The 24,083-nt window shown below is 35.3% G+C and overlaps 1 long non-coding RNA gene and 1 pseudogene across 2 annotated transcripts; both read right to left on the bottom strand.

Annotated features, from left to right (window-relative positions):
• Positions 1-1,461: 1,461 nt before the first annotated feature.
• Positions 1,462-10,735, bottom strand: LOC115950097 (annotated as a pseudogene).
• Positions 10,736-13,215: 2,480 nt separating this feature from the next.
• Positions 13,216-17,082, bottom strand: LOC115994280. 2 transcript variants are annotated; one of them, XR_004093172.1, is made up of 5 exons: positions 16,887-17,082; positions 16,357-16,471; positions 15,459-15,519; positions 14,736-14,865; positions 13,216-13,407 (listed from the first exon to the last, which is right to left on the bottom strand). It is a non-coding gene; the product is annotated as an uncharacterized LOC115994280 (long non-coding RNA). The 2 variants fall into 2 exon arrangements; XR_004093171.1 differs by lacking the exon at positions 14,736-14,865.
• Between the last annotated feature and the right edge of the window lie 7,001 nt (positions 17,083-24,083).

Raw genomic sequence — 24,083 nt, 5'->3', positions numbered from 1 at the left:
CGTTAATTAGAAAACAAAGAGACGGCCAGCTAAAGGAGTAAAAAATTAATTAAAGATGACCCTACGAATGTTATTATAAACTTTACAATGCAAATAAATAAATCGTTACATTCACTTAATTAAATCATATAATCAACAATTAAATAAAATCATACAAAATTTAAACTTGAAACTAATCAAACTCTAATCTAGAAAATCATATTTATTATCAAAACTAAAAGGAAAACGTTCTTCAGTAATAATAGAAATATATAAGAAATAAAGATGAAAATTTTCAAAATCTTTTTTTTTCTGATATTTCATTTAACATTATTTATAAATAAATAAAAAATATAAAAATGTCCTTAAATGCTTATATTCTTCACACACCGTGACTTTTAAAATCTAATGAAAGGTTCGAAGAATTTAACTTTCATTTAATGCCTTTATTATGAAAATCAATAGCCAGTAAAATATGATAATAGTAAGAAACGTTATAAATGAGAACATGAAAAAACTAATTAGCCACTATTATTATGGAATAAATGTCTTTTTTTTATGCATCTAAGAAAATGAAATGTATAGGGTTTACTTATTAAGGTATATGTAAAGATTCACGTTAAAAAAATATGTAAAGGTTTTTTGAAAAAAAAAAGTAGATGTAAGGTTTTTATTAACTTAAAAGACAATAAAAAACCAATTTTTAATTACTACAACCATTGTTACTCTATAAATCACACACAACACTATATTCAATATCCTAAACAACATAATTAGGCTCTTTTGGATATACACCACTATATTCAACTTATAAATTACAACCCAAATCAATCATACAATTACACAATCAAAGCATGAACATATAACATGTATTACCTTCTGAATTATTGCTTGGAATTTTCACAATTATTGAAAGAGAATCTCCAAATTTAATTTTTAGAAACCATCAAGACAAGGTGAATTTTATTCTTTTTAACTTCCATAGAAAAAAAAATATTACGCACATTATTTCAACCCTTATGGAAAAGAAGGTTTATATGTAGCATGCAAAACGTGTTTAATTGACTTAGAGAAGTAAAAATTAGTCAACCAACTATGGTAGAATTAAGGTTTCAAATTTTAAATAAAACAATTCTACAATAATAAAAAATTATTTTGTGATAAATATGATTATGAAATGCATTACTTTTCGTTAAATTAGTTCAAATTACAAAATAATAAAAATAATAATGAGATCACCATAAAAAATAATCACGCGCAACGCGTGGGTCTGTGACTAGTTATACTAATATCATAAATTTCATCAATGATTATCGAAATCCCTTAATATTCTACTGCAGTAACAAGTTCTACTTCAGAAGAGTTTACTGCTGAGAGGGCTACCTATGAGTTCCCTACGATGATTAGTAAAGGATATGTATAGTACACAAAATAAAATGAAAGTACATGGAAGAAGAAAAATTATTTCTTGCAGGCGAAAGTTTACACGGACATAGTAGCTGGACATGGAGGAATAGATACTTCAGTAATTCTTTCTAACATCAAGACTACACATTTCATTGTAGGACGAAGAGCTGGTTCATCCTGAATACACCAGAGTGCCACCTTAACCATATTTTCCACCATGGTCTTATCTACTTCTTCCCCTCTCAAAATCTAGTGCAACTCCCTAGCAACAAAGCATTTGTAAATCCAAGTAGAAAGAATAATCTCTTCCTTGTTTGATACATCTAGCTCTACATTTCTTCTACAACATACAATTTCTAAGAGAACTATTCCATAACTGTAAACATCTGTGTTTGTTTTTAGACATCTTAAAACACAACTGAATTAACCTAGTAAATTAGCCAAGTGATTACTTAGTCCAAATTTCAGATCTAGGTTAACTCAAACATATAATCATATCAATGTAAAGTGCGGAATAAAAAGAACACAAAGATATGATAACCTAGGAAACCACACTGGTAAAAACCTGAGGAGGATTTAACCTAGCTATCCTCAAGGTAAACATTAATCCACTATGAAAGAATCGAAGTTTTACAATAGCGACTTAGACCACTAACATCCTATTGCTACCCATTAGTAGAAACTTACTGACACGACCACGTGCAAGCTTCGAGACCATGGATTCCTTCTTTCTTAGATTCTCCAGCAGATACAAGCACACCTGCTTGTGTTTCTTTAAGCTCTTTAGTGCAGCAACTGACTGATCAACAAGCTCTCAATAAAATCTCCTTCTTGATAATCCTAAGCATGTGTGAAGGCAACCATCTCTAGATCTCACAAGAGATTCACACACACAACAAATAGAGCAACTACAAAAACGTGGTTAGGGTTTCCCTTTTATACCTAAGGCAAAACATAAAACACTACACATCATATGGGCTTAGGGCTGAGTTGGAAAATACTGCAGAAAAACATTCTGCCTGACTTTTGATAGATCGAGTCTATTCTCGATCGATTGAGCCAGACCAAATTGCACAATGAATTCTACAATAGCTCGATTCCAACTTTACACAAAAGATCTATACTTTGAGCAAGTCTAAACAAGACTAAAAACCTATTTTGATCATGGTTTGCCAACAATACAAATTAGAGTTCTAATACATAAGTTTCTAAGTACTTAGAACCTAACAATCTACCTTGACTGATATTGGCATGTTCTTCTGCCATTTTGGTGCTAAGTACCCTCTCGTCCCTCTGACCCCTGTGAAGGTCCTTGTTTGATCTGCCATTAAAAATTTGGCCAACCCGAAGTCAGAGATTTTAGCTGTCCAAAAATCATTCATTAATATGTTTTGAGGCTTTATATCACAATGAATAATTGAGGCTTTGCACTCCTCATGTAGATAGAGGATCCCTCTTGCAATATCTTGTGCAATTCTCACTTTCTCATTCCAATTTGGAGACGTTTGCGCTTTAAAAAGATGATCAGCAAGGGAGCCATTGCTCATGTATTCGTAAACCAGAAGCCTTTTAGAGTCCCCGGCACAATAACCAAGCAAACAAACTAAGTTCCTATGGTGGGTTCTCCCAATTGCTCACATCTCTGCGCGGAACCCCCTTTCTCCTTTTTCAACTAACTTCTCTAGTCTCTTTACTGCAACAAGTCTTTTACCTTTGTAGAGTGCCCCTTCGTAAACTGCTCCAAATGAGCCCTTACCCAATTATTCTTTGAAGCCATTTGTTGCTCTTTTGAGCTCATTATATGAAAACAATCTCAACGTGACCTCCTCGTTCAGGCCAAAGTTTCCATTCTCTAACAGCCTTTTGTACCATAAAACTCGACTTTTGAAAATGAAAAGGCCAAAGACTGCAAGAGCAAAACATGACAATACAGTACAACCTAAACTCACAAGAAAAATTTGCACTATTGCTCTTTTGCTTGTGATCATGATCACAGGTGTTTTCTCCATAATAGGATTGTCACTTTTAATGCTTCTCATGTCCACCTTTGTGAGAGTGCCTTTTTTTGTGACAGGAGTCGCCAAAATGTGAGAGTGCCTTTTTTTGTGACACTCAGGCCCAAGGATCTCGGGCCTAATAAGCTGTGGTTTGGTGGATCGAGCCTTGATTCGCCGCAGCTAACAGGCTGTTTAAGAATCAAGTAATGCACAGGGCATGCTTCCTACAATACATGTAAAATGACAAGCAAGGATATTCATATTGAAAGACATATCAAAACAGCAAGGTAAATTCGGAGAACAAGATCAACAAAAGAGCACAAAATAATGTTATAAGGATCTTTAAATCAGTGAGACATATTTCATTAATATTTTCTTTGTTATGGTTACAGTATGCTCACTAAGACGTGATACAAGGTTCAATCAAGCTCAAAAATTACAGTCTTGAATGGCTATTTCAACCTTCAAAACTTGCAAAGTTTGATTCTCTTTGAATCCGAGTATGTGCAATAGTGGCTTTTAAAGGATACCGGGAAGCTATGTTATTAACTTTCCCTCAGTTTTCTCTTCTTTTACAGAATTTTATCGATAGTTTTTCACCTCTCAAGAATCTCTCCCTTTTCTTCGTAGCCTCTCCCCCCTTTTATAGTGATATTTTGGAATCCCAGGGGAACCATTGGTTCCCCTGTTTTGTCTTATGGTTAGCAGAGCATGTACCATGCCCATCACTCAGTAGGTTCTATTCTCTGTTTTTCACTATTCCCTTCTTTTCAGCTTTGATTCCTTTGAAAGTCTATGGCTGGTTACCTATTTCGGCATGTGCTGAGGTCATCCCTTTCTCGATCTCATTGTTTGGTAATTCTCCCCTTTTTGCCTTTTTTCCCATCTGGGCGGAATCCCATTCTGCCGATTTTGAAAGTCGTCCGTTGCCATTTCCCTTTTCGTACTTCTCCATTCTGGTTCCCCGAGGCGCTTCCCACTTGTGCCATGAGAGGTCGCTGGTTATTTCCTCTCTTTTTTACTGGGTCTTTTGGCGCTTGTGGCTTCTGCTCGGTTTCTTGTTTTCTTTTCTTGTCATTTTCTTTCGAATTGTCTTAATCTTCCTTTGACTGTGCTTATGCGCTTGGAAGGATCCGCGCCTCTTGGTGGTTGTTGAGGATCCTGACTATTTTCTTTAATCTCTTGCCATGGGTTTCTTTTCCTTCATGATGCTTCTTATTTTTTCTTTGGGCTTCAAGCCTCTTGGGCTTGCCATTTCTTCTCTTTCGTGGTCCCCTTGCACCTGCTTCCTCGGGCTTGGCTTATTTTCTTTTGGGCTTGGCTCATTTCTTTGGGCTTGGGCATTGTGATCTTTTTTTAGACCTCAACAACCTTCAAGATAGCCGTATACCCTTCTTTCATATCTCTTCTAACATATCTCAAAGGAAGCTTTTGTTTCATACAGGAACCACTCTTGAAGAGTGCCACCCCATAATCACAGTCTTCCAAACAAGAACTGCTGCATTCTTCAATTGACATTGGTGACACAACATAAGGACGATCTCCCCACCTTAAATTCTCCATGGTAGTGATGTCATAAAAGGATGTATTTTCTGTCCCAACTCTACACCCTGCTTCTGAAAAGTTTCTTACACAGCCAAGAGAATTACGATTCACATCTACAAAATCAGTTCCAGGAAGGCATATAGAGTATGGTTGGTCGTCATTCATTGTACAAAAGCTGTTGAAACCACAGAAACTTTTCACATGACATGGATCGTCCAATGCTGACCATAACTTTGATACTTTGAAGTAGCCACTTTCATCATAAACATGAGAATAAAGCCAGAAAACCCCATCAAAATCAAGAGTTGCACGATAAATTGCATTATTCTTGTTGCTCGCCAAAGATGAGTCCTTATTCAAGCCATAAACTATGTTTAGAGTAGTGCCGTTGACGATAAATAGACTACCTGTATTATTGAGATAAAGGTGAAACTTTGAACCATGCCCGAATGTCTCTATGTTCCAGTAAGCATCACCTGGAGTGTCTCCAGTGTTTAATGGGTATAAAACAAGGTTTCCATCTGAATGTTCAAAATGTGTATAAAACATCTATGAACGTTTAGACCCCCAAATTACAAATTACCAATTCAAGATTATTATCAAACAATGTATGTGTGGAACATGAAAATAAGCTAAAACAGAATTGATAAACAATTTAAACCAAATAAAATCACAACTACAACAGAAATTAAATGGCAAAGATTAAGGGAAGAGAGATGCAAACACAAAAACAACACAACGATGTGTTATCGAAGAGAAAACTGAAGTCCTCGGCGTAAAACTTCTCTGCCGCCCCCCAAGCAGTCAATAATCCACTAAAGAATGAAGTTGGGATACATGAATAGCAGAAGACCCTCCAAGTCTAATCTACCTAGTGTACCTAAGCCCTCCAAGCTTCTTGCTCCAATGAGGTTGCGTCAAACCTTTGTCCATTGGTCCATAGCTGGTCCCTTCCTAACTGCTTCCCAAGTACCAAAAAGCCTTCTCACAGATATGGGTATGGTGAGAAAAGGATTTGGCTAAGTGTACCTCTCAAGGATGTAACAATGGAGAGGGTGAGAGTAGAGGAATTTGAAGAAAAAAAGATAAAGATTGTGGATGAGTCAATCTTGTTTTTCTCTAGGGTTTCTCTCTCAAAATTCTCTCTAGAGGCTCTCTACATTTCATGGGTATAAGGGGTATTTATACTGGAGTGAGAAAGGAATGCGAAGAGTCAGTTTTTTCAAAACAGAGTGGACTGGCAACTTGGTCTTGCGACTTGATTGAGTTGCGAGTCCAAGCCGCGAGTTAACTGAATGGCCAGTCTAGACTTTTTGTCCTGTAGTGCTCCAGCTGGCGTGATTGTTCAGCTCCTCTGCATGCTTCACTCGTGTACATTCTTTGGCAACTGGCAAGTCGCGAGATCCAGTCGCGAGTCCCTTGCTGAGTGCACAATCTTGAGCTTTTCTTCACACTCTCTCACACACTACTCTTACATGATTCCCACCTAAATACAGGGTTTCTAAATGCTAAATTACAAGAAAATTTGGCACGGAATAAAGCCAACAAGATGGTTGATTAAATTCAACCTTACAATCTCCCCCTTTGGCTAGTTCGTGACAAAACCCTAAAACAAACTCTAGACTTAACATGTGAGTTGGGAATAGTTGAACAAAACTCACTCACACCTAACTCTAAAATCTGTGAAGCACTTGAACCATAAGAACAAGTATCTCTTGAAACACAACAACATAGTATAATCATTGTATGCAGAAAACTTGTAATGCATATGGAGCAAGCATAATACAATCAAATAAAATGGACTTAAGTAATAAACTATGGCTTGACCAAAAACGAACAATCATTATAAATAGTGATCACAATTCTCATTCACACACGGAATGAACATCCGGACATGCAAGCTAATAAGCTTAATGCAAAGTATTATTTGCATGTCTAACACTCAACCGATACATAAACACTGGGTAAATGCATCAAGGGTAAAAATTCAACAAGGGCACAAGAGTGATGTACTTAAAGAAAATGCATAACATTTAACAACAAGTACTAAGCTACAAAGCATGGGTACAAATTTAAAAAAAAAAAAAAAAAAAAAAAAAAAAAAAAAAAAAAAAAAAAAAAACTGAATATAAGCTTATAATCATTAAACCATAATAATACAAGTTTTAAAACTTAATCACATAAACCAGCCATGAGTTTAAAAACCAAGAAATTAACCAAAGTGTTTAACAAAGTATGTAACAAACCCATAATTAAAACATTGTCCAAAACATAATACCAACTCCACTACATAACATCAAAACACATAAATAATAAAAAGCATAAAGTAAATGCTTGCTCCCCTTCAAAATGTGCTCCCCCTCAAGAGCTGCCATCCAAAAATCTCCCCATTTTTGACCGGAATGGCCAAAGGGTCACTGCTGGTTGGTGAAACTATCAAATTCTACTAAGAGATGGGTCATCTAATCTTGAAGTGCAGCCAACCTGTCAGATTGCTCATTTTGGACATCTTTGAGTCCATCAATCCTCTCAAGGATGATCTGGAATGCATCTAGAGGTACAACTGATGAGGATGATGCTTTGCTCCTCTTGCCATGGCCTTTTGAGCTTGAGGTTTGTCCTGTAGCCTCTGTCTTAGTCTCCATTGGTTCACCTTCTTCTTGGTCACCTTCCTCTTCATCACTTGGGAGACAAACTCTTATCCTCATAATGGTTAAGGGAGTAGGCATGAGGCTGATATCTTGAGGGATTTCCACACTTTTCAATCTAAAAAGCCTAATAAGAAGGTTGGAAAAAATCAGCTTGGCCTTGGAGGTTGTTCTAGTCTCATCAAAAATGGTGTAGAAGATATGAGCACTGATGTCTATATAGGTGTTCTCCTTAAGCTCCATAAGGAAGATACCTCTAGCATTGTTGATGGTGGTCAACTTCCTCACTGGGTACAGATTGAACATCATGATGGTTGTAAGACATCTCATGTCAGCTGGGAAGGCAGTAGTGTTAAGGCATCCCCCCTCTCTAACCCCACCAATATGAGATTGGACAGTTTCAGTGGATAGCATCCTGTCCTTGTAATGGGTGAAGTCATGGTCATCCAAATCTCCAAACCCCAGCACCTCATCTATGTCATCGACATCTATGGTGAATTCATTTCCCCTTATCCAACAGTTGATCTCATGCTCTCTTAACACAGCATTAGCATAAAACTCCCTGATCAGAGGCTCACACACTCCAGGCAAGTCACCCAACCTCTGCCTTGAAAACAGCTTGGAATGAAAGTTTCCTTCAAATCCACCAAGTCTACAAATCTTTCTTGAATGATGGTTGCCTTCATGTAGAACCAAATGTATCTCTCAAAATGTTGAGGAGACTTGAACTTTGTATTGTCCATCTTCAACCTCTTGTCACCCTTTTTGGCAGTAGTCTTCTTCTTTGTAGGAGTCATCTGCAAAAATCATAGCAGCACAACCCAAAAAAAAACAAAGCACAATAGATGGAAACTCAAAAATTAGTAACAAGTTATTAGTACTGAAAGGAATAGAGAATAATACCAAACAATCAGTCTATATTCAGTTTAGAACCAACATGACATGAGATAGCCCAAAACACTAGAGCACAGAACAAATTATCAACAATTCTCAGGCATACCGCATTGTTACATTAAACACAGAAACCTAACATTAACATCCTAGGGAACACAGTCAAACATATACTCCAAACATGCAATAGACAAACATTGTGAACCAACCATACTCTCAAACAGTGTCTATTACAAAAATCCCTAAAAATAAGCATATGTCTATAAGACATATCTCAATGGGTATGGTATGTTCAGCACAGGGCAAATCTGTAAACATACTCAAGGATGAAAAACAGTCATGATAACAACATAATCATGAGCATATTATATGGTATAGGATCAAGTGTTGCTTTGAGTTTTGAACTCATGAGGGATTAAAGAAACTTGATCGGGTGTGATCAAATAATTTAGGGCATAGACGAGATACAATAAGTGATGTACTATGTTAGTTTAGATGGTGACTTAATATAGTACTCCTACCCTACACCTTCTCGTCAGGTCGCACACTCCATTTTTCTGTATAAAGAGAGGATTAGACAAAAGATTGAGAGAAGCTAGTTCTGACTGTAGTACCCAATGTGGACGAGTGGGAGATGTTAGAAATTGAGCTGGTTTTGGTCCAACCCATAAACCATGGCCCATGGATCGTCCACATGGGTTATCTGATAAGTGAGTTTAAATTTGAACTTAACAGATATTGATATGAGTTATCAATATCAGTAGTGGAGTCATTTAAATTTAAAAGATGAGATCTTTTAGGATCACATATATTTGATAGTAAGTGAATCTCTACTAGTATTTAAATACTCCTACATTAGTCAGATAGTGGTTAGACACAGTGAGAAAACATACGTACAGTTTTGAGTGCTTTCTCAAAATTAGCCGTCTCTCTGGGACATCATCTACTGTTCCCTAGAATTTGGAGCGTGGAAACTAGGAGAGACTTTAGTAGCCTTTCCTGCGACTTGGAGGTGTTCCACAAAGGAGATCGTGAGGAGTTCGTAAAGCAAGCAAAGTGAAAGATCCGGCAATTTGGTGATCTGCTCCACCAAAGTTATGTGTCTACATGACCTCTAGTAAAGTATATATTTATTCAACAGGAACAATACTGTACAACATTGATGGATGTTTACTGCGTCTGCAATCATCGTCACTTGAGTTCTTGTAACAGCCCAGGAACTTCTTACTGGCGTTAATGAAATGAAATCCAGGATAGCATTTACAGACATCTTTGTTGCCCATGCTTGAGCAGTAACTGTTGAATCCATAGATACCCTTGACTTCACATAGGTTAGACAATGCTGACCACTCCAGCAAAACATCGGAGCCATTACTGCTCTCAAAGCGGTGTAAATACAATCTAAATATCCCATCTGCATCAAGTGTTGCACGATGGATAGCAGTCCTATTCTTGCTAGGGTAGGAGCTATTTACCAAAATGTGTTCACGCAAATCACCACCACTAAGGAATAGAATGCCTATATGACTAAGAATAAGCTGTACATTGAGACCGCTATTAGGAGTGTTAGATGACCAATAAGCATCATCTGATTCCGCCGAGCTATTTACAGGGTAGCCAACAAGGTTTCCATCTTTCTGCATTTGAAGGAAAAATCTTCCGCTTGATTGGTCTGATGTAGACACGCTAGAAACCAGTTTATACCCAGAAGAAAGATTCTGACCTCCTAGTATGGTGTCAGTTGGAAAATCAATGCTCTCCCAAATGACAGAGAAATCATTGCCGTAGAGAACAAAATTACCAGAATAAGCATAGCAGCTGAAACTACAGGAGCAGGATCAAGCATTTGAGGAATTAACTTTTCTACGCCTTGCTCAATTTTTAGCAGCAGCTTACCATCTCTAGTTAAGTCCAGAGAAGCGTTTGAGGAGACAGGTGGGTCATCTCGATTTGCTGTCCAAATTATTGTTTTTTCAGTTTGATGAATCAACCATATTCCAATAAGAAAGCCATCACCTTGTTGGTAGAAACCAAATGCAAAAAGACCAGAAGGTGAGAGCCATGAAGTATGGTTTGCACTGGGGGAAAGCGAAGACCCTAAGTTGATCACATTGGAGTGGTTTTGCTGAGCGCTTGAATCAATTGAAAGTGAGAAAACAAGCAGTAAGAGTAGAACTGGTTTGGAAATGGAAGTCATGAGATGAAGAATGAAAGAGGAGTATTAAGAGAATTTTGTCCAAAATTTATTGTAATTCTCTGAATAACTATAAATTCCAAGTGTTAAATGGAACAAAAAGAAACAACCCAGGCAATTACACGGAGTTAGTTGCTGCCTAAAGTAGACTTGACTTGTTGACTTGACTTAGCTTCATCTGTTGCTGTTAAGTCCCAAACCCAAGAAAACAAGCTTTTAGTTGGTGCTGCTGGGTCCTAAACAAAAACATACCACAAGATTTATCATCTTTCTCAGCCAGTCTTCAACAACTGAAATGGTATGGCCATTTCCTAAAGAAAGACAAAGCTGATTGACCCAACCCAACCTCTATAAAGTTTTCCACAAGGCATCTTTAAGTTTTTCAACTCTAGAAAACGTAAATTGAAGAATATCCAGGGACGCAATACCAAATTATTGAACCCCAAAGACTTTTTTTTGGATAAACGTAGACCGTAGTGTATTTTATCATTATAACATAGGGACACAATAAAATGTTACTATATTTTTACAACCCTTGTATAATATTTTATTATTTTTATTTACTTTTTGTTTGGCAGTGACACTTTAGTTATTGTAAAAATATTTTGACAATTCATTGTATCCCTAATACAACTCGTTTATACACACACAAAAATGTGAAAAACAAGAAGGATAATCAAGCCGTATTGGGTTCTAGTTTGCTAAACTAGTCAAATCTCTAGTTTTCAAACAAAATATCTAAGATTCAAATCCAACCTACACTAAAAATCAATTAGTGTCTTAGCTTAATAATAAAGAGAGCAATTATTTATTGTATTTAAATAAATAAATATATATATATATATATATATAATTCAAGCCATGGGTCTCAAACCTTGACCCATAAAAGATTGGTTAGATAGACTATATTTATTTATTTTTAATTTGTTTTGATTTCATTAGTTTTGTGAGAAAAAATGTTTTTTATGATTGGATCGCTTTTTTTTTGTTTTGTTGTCCTTTGTAGTTGTTGAGATAAAGGCAGCAATTGTAATCTATTATGCATAATTTTTTATTCAAATTTTTTCAAGTCTGGATTATTTTAAGAGAGAAAAACGTTTTGGAGTTGTTATAGTGCTCACTCGGTCAAGAGAGCTACCATAATAACTTTAAAATAAAGTTGCATTAGAGCATTAGCAACGGGGATGTTATAAAAGTTGTATTTTACCATCTAAAATCTTGTTTTATCTATTATATCAACTCACTTTAAATACACCCTACATCCTAGTTTTTATTTTTACATAAAACTGATTAAAATAATATAACTACACAATAAAATTATATTAAATATATATATATATATATATATATCTATATATATATATATATTTATATGTTTCTCTCTTATCTCTTTTCCTCTGCTACCAGTCAAAACCATTAGCAAACCACCACCTTACACCACCACTATTCACCAAGCATTCCACCACAAAAAACCATATTCAACCAATAAACACACACCAAAAATAAATAAATAAATAACCATTTACTCACCCAACACCACCACAAGCCCACCACTAAACACATTTTGAAGCCACCCACAGCCAATCTGAACCCACCAAAGCCATCACCCACAGCCCCACGACCACCCCACGCCCACCAACAACCCACAACCCAAAATCCAAGACAGACAAGCTCTATAGCTAGCCACCCACCCAAGGCCAATCTAGCCAAATTCTGATCCAAACAACCACCAAACAGCCACCCAAAACCCGAAATGTTACTACTCCAACCAAATCTCCACCCAAATGCCAACCCAAACACCACCCAAACTCTGACCTAAACACCGACCATACCGAATCCAACCTAAACGCCAACCCAAACCCACCAAACAACAACCACAACTATCTATTTCTATTACAGTGAGCAATCTACGATTTACAAGGAAGACGAACTGAGAGAGGAGATAGGTTCGGAGAGTGAAAGGGGCTAAAGGAGAAGAGAGAAAGGGAAAAGAGAGTGAACACAAAGCAAAGAGAGAGAGAGAGAGAAAAAGTGAGAGACAGAAAAAGAGTGGAATAAAATATATTATTTATGTTTGTAATCTGATGAATAGTAGGTTGTAAATATAGAAACCTACTGTTCACAGATGCTTAAGAATTTTGCATTTCCATTCACAGGTGTAACTCTATTTTTGAGTCTTGGTTGCTAAAATAGCAATTGGGAGGTTTTTACACCTCTGATGCTAGTGCTTTTATGGAAAGGCTGTTTGAGCTGATATTTTGTAAGTTTGCTCTCCAAAAATTTGTTTGGACTTTGGAGAGGCTGTTAGAGCCTCTCTTTAGTAGAACACAAGAGAGCAAATTGGATATGGGGAACGACCCAAAGCTATTACCGAAAAAGGCCATTATTAGACAATAAGCAATGGGCCACTTCATACATTACTTTTACTAGCTTCTAACCCATGCAAATGCACAGGATTTTTATATAATATCATCAAAAGTAAATAATACTCCATCATAATAATATATATTAACATAATTTGAATAACGGGAAAAAATTAAACTTACAGCAGAAGAAAAATAGAAACCTTTCTTCATAACATCATAAAAATTTAGATTCATAGCTCAAAATAACATTTCTAATCTTAAAATAAACCAAAAGTCAAATAGTGTAATCCTTTGTTTATGGACTTCATGCTTTCTTTGTTAAAAGTCTTTATGGGTCTAATGTTGTAAGCAACCAAGCCATTGAGGATCTTTTTGCATACCTGGACATATCAAAAGATTCAGAACAAAATGTTAATGTTAATTTGATTCCAAATGAAGATCACATACAAATGTGAAATTAGTTCTACCCACTAAAATCTAGATCACATGGAATGAGTGTTAGATAGCTCTTATCATTTCTTTTTCCTTTAAACATGTCTAATCAAAATTTCTAAATCAAAATTTTACTTATAAAACAAAATCCAATAAAAAAAACATAGGAAAGTATTTATTAGAATATAATCATATTTCTCTTATCTTTTAATAAGGTGTTGCCAAATTTCCACGGAAGATTAAAGAGAAAAAAAAAAGAAAATTTTGATAAAAACCCAAGTAGAAGATACTAAAATTGATAAAGGTAATGTATATGTATTTTTAGCTATTTACCAATTGTAAGGCGTCTACCTACTACCATTAAAAAAAATTAATAATAATAAAAAAAAATTGTAAATCATTTGTGGTAGTGATGTAATACAAAGGAGAATTAAATGACTTCAACAATTTCAATATCAATCTACAATCTAAGAGAAAATTCAGCCAATGTCAATTGGAGAATTCATTTGGGCATTCATACTATTGTAACTTGCACCATGAGCTTAAGGAAAAAAAAAACAATCATTTTTATGGTAAGCATTAAATGTAGTTTGTACTCGTTTTCTTGCCCAATAAAAGGAGGTAATTGAAAGACATTTCAAAAAATACATAGAACTGGAAGTCTAATGAAAAAATTAAAATAAAAACCTTCATTGTCTCCAATCTGACAAATAATTTACTGACAAACAGTAAATTATCACGTTTTAAATTCCCTAAATTTTATAAGATCGAAAAAAGAAAAAAGAAAAGAGAAACAAAAATGATGAAAATGTGAAGTCAAGGCTTGGAAGTTTGGGTGTGTGTGTGGGAAATATGAATGGAAGTTCCTCTAATAGGCAGAAACTAAATTTATGCTTCATTGTTATTTACAGGCTACAACATAGGTAAAGTTTGACTACTCTTTTAACTATTTATGAGATGCAAATGCCCCATAGTTACAAAAATGCAATAAACAAATTTTTTTGTTACAAAACATGTTGAAATCATGCAGTTAGCCTATATTGATGTAACTAATTTCCAAAACTTTTTTCAAATGAATAGAATGCACAATCATATATAATTTCTTAGTAAACTGAAACACCAACCAAAGCCCCAAAATGGTCATATCATCCGCAACAAACAAATGTCTCATCACCCAAACACAAATCCACAACTACCCAAAGTTTACCAACCACAAACCAACATAAATTCATTGGAAAATGTTTGAAATAATAATAATAAATAGAGAAAAACTCACCTTATATAAGACTATAAAATCCTTTCTATAAAATAGATATATACGTGACATGTCAATTCCTAACAGATTATATTCCAGCTCAAACACAATAAAATGGCACATTTATTCATGACCAATCTGCGGTTAGATCCTATCCAGAAAAGAAAAAAAAAAAAAATCTACAGTTAGAAAACATTGAGCAAAGGAATTAAAATTAAATCTACAGTCAACTAAAATTTAGCAAAAAAAAAAAAAAAAAAATGCTATATGTTTAAGAGAAGGGCTGTCAAGGCCCTTAAATGCCAACAACTGGCTCCGCTTTCATTTCCTAGTGATTTTTCATTTTAATTTTTTGTACTCTTCCTCAGCTTCACTAATTAGTCACATAATAGATAATCTTCATTTTGATGTTGGCCCATATGCTTAATAAACATTGTCATAAATCTATGTTTTGAAGTTTGGTTTTACTCCCCATTTGTTCAATTCCTTCCTCTCTCCCGACAATAGTTCCTCCAATGTTTTCTAACTTAAAAGTAAAACCTTGAATGTACCCATCTATTTTAAGTTCCAGTTAAGTTCTTAAAATCTCTTTTTTTAAGATTTTATTTTCCCATAAAACTTTTGCACTCATAGTCTTATTTGTGTTGCTGTTAAGGAAATCTTTGTTCTAAATCAAAGCAATTGCAAATGGAAAAGAGATTTCATTGAACAATGAAACAAAGAGGAAAATTTAAGCTATCATACCTTTCATTTTATTGTAGAAAACCCAACGGTAATTCTTCTATTAGAGAACCCAGTAACTTTTCTGGTAGGGAAAAAATTAAATTAACAATTGAGATAAATGACATTTGAAAGTTTGAGAAGATATTCTAACTACCCATGAGGCGTTCAACAAAACCAAACGATGCCAACAAATTGCAGTTGGCAGTACTTACGAAGTTTTTTTTTTTTTGGGATAACGATAGAAATTTTATTTGATAAAAGGGAAATACATGTACAAACACAACAACCTTGTAAGCATAAATACAGGGGAACAAAGACCTGTTCTGCCGAAAACAAAATATGCAACAAAATAAATACAGCCCATGGACATAGAATACAGAAACAGCAACAAATATTACAATTACCCCCTGTAAGCACAAATTATGCAGATAATCCTGAACCTGTTCTGCAGAAAACAAAATATGCAGCAACAGAAATACAACCCGTGGACATACATAATAGAAACAACAACAGATATTACACTCAGTCCCCCTGTAAGCACATATTATGCAGAAAATCCTGAACCCATTCTGCAGAAAACAGAATATGCAGTAGCAGAAATACAACCATGGATATACATCACAAAAATAGAAAAAAATATTACACTCAGCCCCCCTAAGCACAGATTATGCAGAAAATATAAATGCATCAGTTTCCTTTGAGTGTGGCGTTTCAAGTTTGTTTTAAGCGTGTTTGTTTTTTAAGCGGGTCTTTTTCCTACATGGCAGATAACTAAATCTAAATCTAAATCAATCCAACCAAGAAATTCAAACCTAAATCATATTCAATCCCCAGATTTATTAAATGAAAAAAAAACAAAAAAAACAAAACAAAACAAAAAAACAAAACAAAACAAAAAAAACAAAAACAAAAACTTTACCGGTTACGGCTAAACAGCATGTCTCTCTGTGCTTGCAGTTCTAACAAACCTTAACCGAACAATTTGCTTTGATTAAATTAGATACTCTATATTGTAGAAAGACTCCACTTCATTTCTGCAGAGAAAGAAATTGAATGATTTAAATCCAAAAGAGAAGAATTCAAACAAACCCATTACCGAAAATATTTAACAAAAAATAGTCATATATCATAATTCTGATTTCCTTAACCCTAATTCTTGGAACAAAATCTAACTACGATTGTATAAGTGGAAAAAAAGTCAGAGAAAGAATAGGGACTCGTTGGAGGCATTGTTAATTAAAAAGTCAGAAGAAGAAGGAAGAATTTTTGAAAGGAACTGGAAACGATTCCCTTTTTTCTCAATACAAAAGCAAATATCTACAAACATTTTGATAGAAAACCCTAAAACCCAAAACAAAAATGAATCAAATCTAAACCTATCCAACAAAATAACTCAATTAAAAGTAAAATTTCATACCCAGATCTAAAAAATGGAAAAAAAAAATTTACCGGTGCCGGTTCTGACGATTCGAGTGATTGATATATGGCCTAACAGTTTCTTTCTGTGCTTGCTATTCCGATTGTCTAAGTCTGGCCAGGGAACGAACAATCGCCAGCCTTGGATATTTCTCTTTTTCTCTTGGGGCCTTACGAACTCTGCCTCTTTCTGTCGTTCTCTCTCTTTCTCCGTACAGGCAAAATTTGCTATTTAGACTAAATTTAGAAATTTTTTTGGTGAATAGTATGCGCGTGAAACTAATTAGTAAGTTGGACTGATTTTGGAACTCGAGTTTTCTAAACTCGAGTTCCAGCCCAATATTCAACTTTCCGACTATCGGTCCGGCCAACATTCTTTAACGTGGATTAAAGAATGTTGGCCGACTTGTCGTTCTCTCTCTTTTTTACTAACCTGGTTCCTAGTTTTACTAATTTGGAGCTCGAGTCTAGAAAACTCGATTTCCAATTGGAACTCGAGTTTCTCAAACTCGAGTTCCTATTTGGTACACTTCTTTAGTAACTTGCTTCCTGGTTGGTATATGTTTTTAGTAACTTGGAGCTCGAGTTTGAGAAGCTCGAGTTCCAATTGAAACTCGAGATTGCTAAACTCGAGCTCCATTAAAGACAACCAACTAACCCAACCGTCTCAGCTTTCCCATTACTCTCTAATATATATTTTACAAACAGCTCTCTGCCACGCCTAATACAATACACACAGACAAGCTCTCTCCCATGCCATTTTTTTTTTTAACTCAAATGCAACCTTTCATTCTTTCCCACGCCCAAGCTCTCTTTTTTTTACTTCAAAGCAAACTTTCATTGATCTCTACAAAGTTAAAAGCTTCATTCTTCTTCAACCACTAGGTAAATATCTAAACCTTTTTCAAAATTTTTTTGGTTAGACCTGGTGAATTAATTTTTCATTTGTAGATATATATTTTTCACATACCACTTTTTATGGTTTATAAGTAATTAGTTGCTTGTAATGTGTTTTTATTTTTTTTATGTATTTGTAAATGGTTGTTATTTGTTCTTTGTAATGGGTTCTTTGCAATGTGTAATGAGTTTTTTTGTCAAATGGGCTGTTGTTTGTAATGTGTTTTAACATGTTATTATTTGCAATGTGTTGTTGTTTGTAATGGATTATTTGCAATGTAACAGATTTTAATTTTTAAGGGTTCACCATATAAAAAATTGCTTCAGATTAAAAATTCAAATATTTCTATTTGCTTGGAGAGAGTATTTTATATGTGCTTGGTTAATCATACAAAATTTGCTTGGAAATTTCAAAAATATTATCTCCAATGTTATATTTGGTGGACCATACAATGTTATTTTTACTTGGCGGACCATACAATGTTTATATTTTCTATTTGCTTGGAGATAATAAAATTTCAATTGTTTATAATTGATTAAAATTTCAATGTTATCTTTATATTTGCTTGGAGATAATATTTTATAGTTCATATCGGATAAAAGTGTTATACTTGTCACTAACTTTTAGTAAACTTATTTGACTTTGAATAGGCTTGTAATGGGTTCAATTGATTTATATCTATATTATGGTGGGGAGCCCCATAGTGATGTGATTCATGAAGTGACGTATGAAGGGCCTGGTAAAAGGATAGAGATTATTCAGCTAAAAAAAGGACGGGAGATCAATTTGAAGAAGTTGAAAAAGAAAATTATGAAAGAGCTGGATTTGGATTGTCGGTCCCATGACATAAAAATTATATATCGTTCTCCTCATGCAGTTTTCAGTGATCGCATTGTCTTCACACCTATTGAAATAAAAAGAGACAAGCATGTGAGGATTATGTTTGACAGGATAGACTCGACGCCTCAGTTAAAAGCTACCGAGTTATATATAAGTGTGGAGCCTTGTACAGAACTTGGCGGTGAAGATGTGCAACAAACAATTTTGGACGGTGGTGGAGGGGAAGAATTACAATTATTACATGCGGATGGTCATCCGACTCTTACCCCATGCACCACAGTTGGGGGTTATACACTACCATCTCATGAGACATCGACTCTAATGGATGTTTGCGGATCTAGTTATCAACCTCTAAAGGGGGAAGACGAAGGCGACGTTGATCATGGTAGAGATGAGTATGAAGAGATGATTGGAAGAGACGACTTCCATGAGTATGATGATCAGTATGAAAATGTTGACAATGTTCATAATGATGTTGTGGATGATCATGATGATAATGCTATGGAGTTTCATGATGATATAGGCAATCATATAGGTGTGCAGAATGTTACGAATACAGTCTCTACCTACGAAGTTCATGCCCCGTCATTTCATGCAAACACTTGGGATAATATAGTTGATCCTTCAAATGTTGAGATACCATTTGCATCAAGTTGGGTACGGGGAATGAATTTTAGCAAAGGGTTGATTTTCCCTAATAAAAAGGCGGTGAAGCAGGCATTAATAGTGTACTCTATGGACAACAATAGGAGTTATACAACTGAGTGGTCCAACCAGCAGAGATTGTGTGTGAAGTGTGTGAATGAGTCATGTGCATGGAAAGTTCGAGCATTCTCGCAACGGAAACTTAACGGACTATGGGCCATCACAGTATACAACGGTCCTCACACTTGTCCATCAGTTGGGGTGAACAAAGATGGTAGAATGATGGATTCAAAATTTCTTGCTCAAGAACTTCATACATATATACTTGAAGATCACACTTACAAAATAAAGGATCTCCAAAAACTGATGAAGGAAAGGTTTCAGCACGAAATATCGTACTACAAGATATGGGATGCAAAACAAAAGGCCATTGCAAACATACATGGGAATTGGGAAGAGTCGTACCAAAAGTTACAGAAGTTGTTATTGGCATATAAGGATAGTGATCCGGGTACACAAGTGTCTTATCGGTCAATCAACGGAAACACACCAGGTACTATTATATTCAAGTATGTGTTCTGGGCTTTCGCTCCTTCTATTGCTGGATTCGCACACTGTAGGCCAGTAATTAGTATTGATGGTACTCATCTTTATGGAAAATATAAAGGAAAGTTGTTGATTGCAATGGCTACTGATGCTAACAATGAGATTTTTCCACTTGCCTTTGCGGTTGTGGATGATGAGACAGGGGCCAGTTGGGGATGGTTTTTATCTTGCTTGCGGAAAGCAATACAACATGTGGTACCCGATTCCGGCATTTGCATAATATCTGACCGACATAGAGCTATCATATCTTCCATTCAACAATGGCCTCATGATTATGTACCGGTATATCATCGATATTGCATTAGACATGTTGCTAGTAACTTCAACACTCAATTTAAGGACCCATTCTTAAAGTCTCTGGCCTTGAAAGCAGGATACGCTACTCAAGCTCACAAACTTGATAAAATATTGGATTGCCTTAAGGAAGCTGAACTCAAGTTCAGTAAGGATCCTAGTACAGAGAATAAGAAGCCGTACTCATATCTAAGGAAGGAGGATTTGGAGACATGGACATTGTCACATGATCGTGGACGCCGTTATGGGGCAATGACTACCAATATGTCGGAGTGTTTCAATGGAGTTCTAAAAGGTGCACGTGGACTACCAATATCTGCATTGGTTGACTACATTTGGTGCAAACTGGTTGCCTATTTCAATGATCGGCGCACTAAAATATTGGGTAATATTGCACATGGTCAAGAGTTCAGCAATTATGCCATGGAGATCTATGAAGCAAATTACGAGAAAGGCCAAAAACATTATGTGAGGCCATTTCACCAGCAGAACGGTGTATTTCAAGTTTGCACAATTTACAATCCACAAAGATCTGAAGGGGGAGACCATAGTCGTGAAGTAAGGTTACAAGATAACACGTGTACTTGTGGCAAATGGGAAATCTATAAGATCCCTTGTTCACATGTAATTGCAGTTTGTATCAGGGAACATATCAATGCAATGAAGTATATCGACCCTTGTTATAGTTTACGAGAACGACTTGCCACTTATTCACATGATTTTTGTGTGCCAAAGGATAAGTCACTGTGGCGAGAGGTTGCCGGCCCAAAGTTGTACCCTGACCCTGATATGTTGCGAGACAAAGGTAGACCTATGTCAACAAGAATAAGGAATGAGATGGATTGGAGGGAAAGTCAACCCAAGCAGAAATGTGGAGTGTGTCATGCAGAGGGTCATAACCGCAGAAGATGTCCGAATGTGATTCGCGCATCAACAAGCAGTGATGTTCCTAACTAGGTAAGCATGCATTCAATTATCATAGGTAAAGTATTTGGCATGTATATTTAGCTCTTAACATATCTTGGGCCTCTGTTTGGAGTTCATGAGCTTCCATGATATTCTAGTTACTTCATTCTTTTTTCCATAGTTGGAAGTTCATGAGCTTCCATGATATTCTATCTACCCACTTAAATCTAACTTCCTATTTTCCACAGTATTATTTTGAAGACAAATGCAAATGTTGTACCTATTATTTTGGAGTTACCTTATGCAAAAGAAAGGTATTGTGATCCTGTTATTCTCACTCCCTCTCTTCCTTATATTTTTTTAATTGCTTCTATACCTAGAAAATGTGCAAAATAACATGTAGTTTTATATGTGCAAATTAGCCATATTTATGTTTTATATGTGTTTTCATAATTTTTGTAGGCAAGCATTGGACAACGCATGTGAACATCGTACAGAGTATGCGATATTGAATGTAGAGGACCAAGGAGGGACCATCTTTTTGCTTTTGTAGTTCCTTTAAACTTTTTGGCATAATTCAGTCCTTGCATATTTAGTTTTTTTTAATCTCCATGTCAAAGTGTTGGTAACTTGCTGAATTTACATTTTTCTTGTGAACTTTATTAATTTTGACATCCAACGTTATTGAAGATGGTTAAGATGAATTTTTGTTAAAGATTCTACCTTTTGGATATGAAGTTACCACTAGAGTTCATTAACATGTACTATTATGTGCATAATGTAGGTTCTCTGGGTATTCTTATTGTAGGTATCTAACTACACCTTGCTTGCATAAGCGTGCTACATTATATAGCTAATTTAGCATCCACTGTCCCCACATAGTTACAAAATAATGCTATATACAAGCCTATGACATCCAGATGAGGACAAAAGTGTAATCTTGTAAATTGTGATCCTAATGACTTAATACAATATTGGGGCTGTAATGACTTGCAGAATTTGCACCACTTCTGTCATTGAGGGCTTGGTAGCAGGTATCTGAGAGGTGCTAAGAAATCACAATAATTATACTCCATTATGAAACCACCTGAATTTCTTATTCAAGACTCAAGAAACATCATGATGTCCTTACAAATTACTAAATTATCAAAGAAATATTTCATTAATTTTTTGATAATTCGATACACTGTCATGGGTATGGGGGTTTTAAATCCTGAACTATTAGGCCTTGGCACTTCATTAATATTCAAGTACATCAACAACTTAAAAATATATATATACATATATATATCCCAAAAGTGTTCTCTAGGTTGAAGATCCAAAACATATCCAGAACATCCTCCTATTCAGCTCTCGATGTTCTTCACATTACCGGCTTGCATTCTCCAACTCAGCAGTCAATTAACAGCCCACCCCATCTTCTTGCTGCCTGTAATTTGTGTTCTTTTCAAAGTCATTTTGGTCCAACCATTTCAGCTTCCCCCACAAAATTGTCCACTAGCATTAACCTGCAAAAATTTGAACCAAAGAATATAAGATGACTGATTAAAATAGTTCTGGTTATAGAATTATAAGTAGCATAAGCCTTGTCTTGTCATTCACTCATAATATACAATTTCAGCTCCAGGATATAGGATTGAGTTGCAATAGTTTAAGGTTTGGACAATGAGTCCAACTTTGGACAAAAGTGGTGAAGTACAAACAGTGGTTTGGACAATCAGCTTCACAACAGCTGTTGCACAGCCCTAAAAATCTGAGTATTTCACTCTCTCCAAAGTCACCAAATAAAACATACAGGAACAACTTTCCAGATTTTTCCACTAAGGTAACCAACTGTCTCATCCAGCAAGCCAAAAATTCAATCACAATTATAGACAGTCAAAAGATTGTACAATTTTATTTTTTGAAAATGAAAGAGCAAGTTTCAGTATTGTAGGAACTCACCAAGGAGTTTACTAAGAAGTTGACTATTATTAAATCCCAAAGTTTCCTTGAGGTAACTTTGGGATTTAATTCAGCAAGAACACATAGCAAAGTGTTAATTAATTGAGACTCTAGCACCTAATAGAGTCTCAATTCCAGGAATTTTTTTTCTTCTTGTAAGTTATTTCCAGGAGATAAGATAACCAACACTATTAAATCTCCCAAGGCACCAGTGCTTCCTAATACATGCATAAGCAGTCCATACACAACAAAAATAAAAAAAGACATGAGCTCACTGTCAACAATGAAACAAATTTCCATTTTCCATAAAATACCGGCTTCAATCTCATCCCTTGAGTACAAATACTGTAGGCTAAAATCCCAATTACACCCTATAAGTTTGTGTCAATTGTAATTCTCATCCCTAAAGTTCATTTATTGTAATTTCAGTCGTAAATGTTCACATTTGTTGTTAGCAAAGTCCTTCCCATCCAAAACCATACTAAATCTGTCATTCGCAATAAAAAAACTATTTTTATATACAAAAACAAATACTAAAAGTTCATAGAAATTTTTTTATATATATTTAAGTAAAGTCTAAAATTTATGTTTAAAAAATCGCTCAAATACCAATTAATAGCACGATTCCAACCCCAAAAGGTATTGATCCACAATACATTCAAAAGGAGTTAAAAGAAACAAATAAATATGTATATACAAATAAATAGGTATTGCTCTAGTGACTTCTTGAGACAGAGCGAACCTGCTTGCACGTGAACTTGTGTGCATTCAAATCATTGGATATGAAAAGCAAGAGCACCAACAGCAGAGAATCTGGACATATTTCTGCTTTAGGGAAAGAAGAAAAAAAAAAAAAAAAAAAAACTCCATCAAAGCAATCAGGCAGCAGAGAAATTAAACAGACCATTCAAATCACGGAAAATGCAAAAACCACACCTTTTCAAAAAATGGGTATTCTTTAGGCTGCACCCTCCCCGCGTTTACTTCTTTTCTGGTTGCGCCTAGTGTATTGTTTGGTTGTAGGGTGAGCATTTCTGTCAGTTGGAGCTGCAACCTGCTCTAATGACTCATTTGGAGCTCTAATCTGCTCATAAAAC

This window comes from Quercus lobata, chromosome 6, assembly GCF_001633185.2.
Source record: "Quercus lobata isolate SW786 chromosome 6, ValleyOak3.0 Primary Assembly, whole genome shotgun sequence".
Classification (NCBI taxonomy): domain Eukaryota; kingdom Viridiplantae; phylum Streptophyta; class Magnoliopsida; order Fagales; family Fagaceae; genus Quercus; species Quercus lobata.
Note: the sequence above shows the minus strand (reverse complement) of the source record. Positions and strands in the feature narration are given on the sequence as shown.